Source organism: Nomia melanderi, unplaced genomic scaffold (assembly GCF_051020985.1).
Source record: "Nomia melanderi isolate GNS246 unplaced genomic scaffold, iyNomMela1 scaffold0194, whole genome shotgun sequence".
NCBI lineage: Eukaryota > Metazoa > Arthropoda > Insecta > Hymenoptera > Halictidae > Nomia > Nomia melanderi.
The window spans coordinates 2,501-6,695 of record NW_027475309.1 but is presented as its reverse complement, the minus strand read 5'-3'; the positions used below and the strand labels follow the sequence as shown (position 1 = coordinate 6,695).

The 4,195-nt window shown below is 49.6% G+C and overlaps 1 non-coding gene across 1 annotated transcript; it reads left to right on the top strand.

The window, feature by feature from the left end:
- The first annotated feature begins 2,877 nt into the window (after window positions 1-2,877).
- Window positions 2,878-3,032, top strand: LOC143175799 (5.8S ribosomal RNA). The gene has a single exon (XR_013000473.1). It is a non-coding gene; the product is annotated as a 5.8S ribosomal RNA (ribosomal RNA).
- The last annotated feature ends 1,163 nt before the right edge of the window (window positions 3,033-4,195 follow it).

Here is a 4,195-nt window from a genome sequence, read left to right as displayed (position 1 = left end):
GTTACGTGCTCGCGCGAGGTGCGATAGCGTCGATTCGCTTTTCTGTACGGGGAGAAATAGAACGATGAGTTGACTTATCGGGTCTTCGTTGGAATTACCGTCGCTGGCATTGTAAACTCCAGATGACCTTGTGATTCCTTCGTCGGGCACTGGTAAAGGGTGGCGATGATTCGTTCTATAATAGAAATACCCGTCGTAGCGATTCGGCCGAGACACCCGCCACGAAACTCTCTCTCGTCGTGGAATCCCCATGTCGGAGAGTAAAACGCGAAGGCTAACTATATAAGAAACATATAGTATTATTTATGCCTGTGGTTCTCCGTTTGTCCTACTCTCAGATACGCGACTCGGAGAGTTACGAATAATCGTGATGGACCACGATTTCTGTACGTCTTACATCTTTCGACGATGGGACGATCCACGCGAAGAGATCATTCCTGCTTGCGTGAGGTGCGATAGCGCCGATTCGCTTTTCTGTACGGGGAGAAATAGAACGATGAGTTGACTTATCGGGTCTTCGTTGGAATTACCGTCGCTGGCATTGTAAACTCCAGATGACCTTGTGATTCCTTCGTCGGGCACTGGTAAAGGGTGGCGATGATTCGTTCTATAATAGAAATACCCGTCGTAGCGATTCGGCCGTGTCACCCGCCACGAAAATCTCTCTCGTCGTGGAATCCCCGCGTCGTAGAGTAAACGCGAAGGCTTGCTATAGAAGACTATAGTTTATACGCCTGTGGTTCACCGGTTGCCTGCTCTCCGGGGTACGCGATCGCGCAGGAGTTACGGAAGAACTTGATGGGCCACGATCTCCAAGCGGCTATATCTTTCGACGATGGGACGATTCACGCGAAGAGAACGTTCGTGCATGCGTGAGGTGCGATAGCGTTGATTCGCTTGTCTGTACGGGGAGAAATAGAACGATGAGTTGACTTATCGGGTCTTCGTTGGAATTACCGTCGCTGGCATTGTAAACTCCAGATGACCTTGTGATTCCTTCGTCGGGCACTGGTAAAGGGTGGCGATGATTCGTTCTATAATAGAAATACCCGTCGTAGCGTTTCGACCGATGTCACCCGCCACGAAATTCTCTCTCGTCGTGGAATCCCCGCGTCGGAGAGTAACCGCCGAAGGCTTGCTATAGAAGACTATAGTTTATACGCCTGTGGTTCACCGGTTGCCGGCTCTCCGGGGCACGCGATCGCGCGAAGGTTACGGAGGGACGTGAAGCGCCCGAGCAATGAAACGTCCGCAGGAGGAAACGAGCAACCGCCGAACATTGTTTCGCGACGTTTCCATAATGTATTGTCGTTTCGCTCGCATCCCGCTTCTTTCCCCTAGTTTCCTCGACGCGTAGTTTCGCAGCCTTAGTGGACGAATCATTCTCGATTCGAGGAAAGATATGCAGTGGGGCGTGCAATGAGCCCGCCAGAGACCACGATCTCCAATGCGTCTTTACATCTTTCGACGATGGGATGATCCACGCGAAGAGAACGTTCGTGCTTGCGCGAGGTGCGTTAGCGTCGATTCGCTTTTCTGTACGGGAGAAATAGAACGATGAGTTGACTTATCGGGTCTTCGTTGGAATTACCGTCGCTGGCATTGTAAACTCCAGATGACCTTGTGATTCCTTCGTCGGGCACTGGTAAAGGGTGGCGATGATTCGTTCTATAATAGAAATACCCGTCGTAGCGATTCGGCCGAGTCACCCGCCACGAAACTGTCTCTCTTTCGTCGTGGAAACCCCGCGTCGGAGAGTAAAACGCGCGAAGGCTGTGACTGTAACATATATATATACAGTATACAATGCCTGTGGTTTTTGCGCGTGTCGGCTCTTCGGTATACGCGATCGGCCAGAGTTACGGAGGGACGGTGAAGCGCACGAGAAATTGAAACGGCCGCACGATTGGAACCGAGCAACCGTCGAACATTGTTTCGCGACGTTTCCATAATGCGTTTTCGTTTCGCTCGCATACCGCTTCTTTTCCCCTAGTCTCTGAGACGCGTTTTCGAGCCGTTCTTCTACTATCGATTCTCGTAGAGAGAAGGGACCGGGTAGTCTGGAAGTGGAACCCGCATCTTGCGTGTACCGTACACGGAATTGAGAGGACCGGCCGTGAAGCTCGTTTTAAAGCCGTGCGTCTGACACCCAACTCTTGCGCGCCAATTTCGCGGCAAGAGATAATATGGGACGAATGACCGGCAAAGAGCCAGCTGTGAAGTCTGTTTTTTTAATCGAATCCGTGGACGTGTGTATGCCGTAGCGTCGCTCGTCGTGTTCGTTCATGGTCGTTCCGAGAGAAAGAACGAAAGCGGTAACGAAGGGACCGGCCGTGAAGCTCGTTTTAAAGCCGCGCGTCTGACACCCAACTCTTGCGCGCCAATTTCGCGGCAAGAGATAACATGGGACGAATGACCGGCAAAGAGCCAGCTGTGAAGTCTTTTTTCATTATTTGCTTTCAATCGATCGATCGGTACGATTCGTGCAACGTTTCGCGCGATGCGACGCGAAAACATGCGCGCAACAATAGATGCGTCTGATCGGAAGAACGCGAGGGTCGACTGCACGCGATGGATTCAGTATCGGGTAGGATACAAAATATATCCCCGTCGTTTCCACGCGTGCGAGTCTTCTGCGTCTTTCGCGGGTTTTTGAATGCACTATACGCCCGGAACGTCGAGAAATATATACATATTACTTGAACGTTTTTCGTCTCGAAAGGCTTCGGTGTCGTCTCCAAGGCGACGCCTGAATCTCCTTCGCGCGCTGGTCGGAGATTCAGGTATCAACTTTTATCTTCTCTTTGAAAGAAGAGAGATATTAGGTCGAACAAATGAGAATAAAATTATATATGTGAAATATAAAATTTATACGATTACCCTGAACGGTGGATCACTTGGCTCGTGGGTCGATGAAGAACGCAGCTAATTGCGCGTCAACGTGTGAACTGCAGGACACATGAACATCGACATTTCGAACGCACATTGCGGTCCACGGATACAATTCCTGGACCACGCCTGGCTGAGGGTCGTTTACGTACCATACACTGCTTGCGTAGCTCTGTCAAATCCCCGCCGTCGTTCACCTCTTCGGATCGAACGTTTTTTTACCGAAGGGCGCAAAGAACGTTTCTGAGTCGGGTTAAGAGAAGGATGCTACGTACGAGCGAACGATGGGTGTCTCGTCGGCGTTTGTCGCGGACACGCGAAAATTCTGTGAATTTCACGGACAGTGTACGTTCTAGTTGTTGCAAAACGATCGGAATCGTTTGTATGGACTCGCGTGAGTGTTCGCGGCGTCGTGCGTCGTTCAATTACGACCGCCCGCGGATACCGCTCCACTGCGATATGGATCTGAGCGACAACTTTTTCGGCTGTTCGTGAGATGAACGGTTTCGTGTGTTTAGAAAAATTTTTTTTCCCGCGCTCCCGACGTCACCTGAAATGATGCGTCAGAGGTGAAAGAAAATATTAAGAAGTCGAGAGAGAGAGAGACTACACACGTTTTATTCATATTTTGTATACCGTGCGTGAGACGGATGTGCACGACACGTCGTATGTCGGTATATTACCGACTGGCCCCAGGGAGATTGTTTTCTTCCTCTCTTACGAATGAGATGTACGTTTCGGAGGATCGTCGTTACCGAAACACACGGCAAAACGAGACTTCTCGCAGCAGAACCTTTATACACAATACACATCGACTCTTTTTACCCCGAGAGAGAGAGAAAAGGTGTATTTCTTTTTTTTATTTTTCGAATTCGACGCACGAACGCTTTGACGACTGGAGAAAAACACGGTGTGTGTTAAAATCGTGCGGGACGAGCATGCGTATTCGTAACGGGTCGAATAGTTCTTATTCCCCGTCGTCGCGTGTCCTCGCTGGACCACCACCGTGCGCTTCCGCCACGTTCAGTTGAATTTCGAAATATATATATATAAAAAGAATCACCATATACTCTCTTTCGGGAGGTGTATTTTTATCGGTTTCTGCTATAGAGAAGAGACGGAGATCGTGTTGTGAGGTGTAACGTTTCTGTATCCCCGTTTCGGAGGATCGTCGTTATCGGCGGAACACACGTCAAAACGAGACTTCTCGCAGAACCTTTATACACAATACACATCGACTCTTTTACCCCGAGAGAGAGAAAAGGTGTTTTTCTTTTTTTTTTATTTTTCGAATTCGACGCACGAA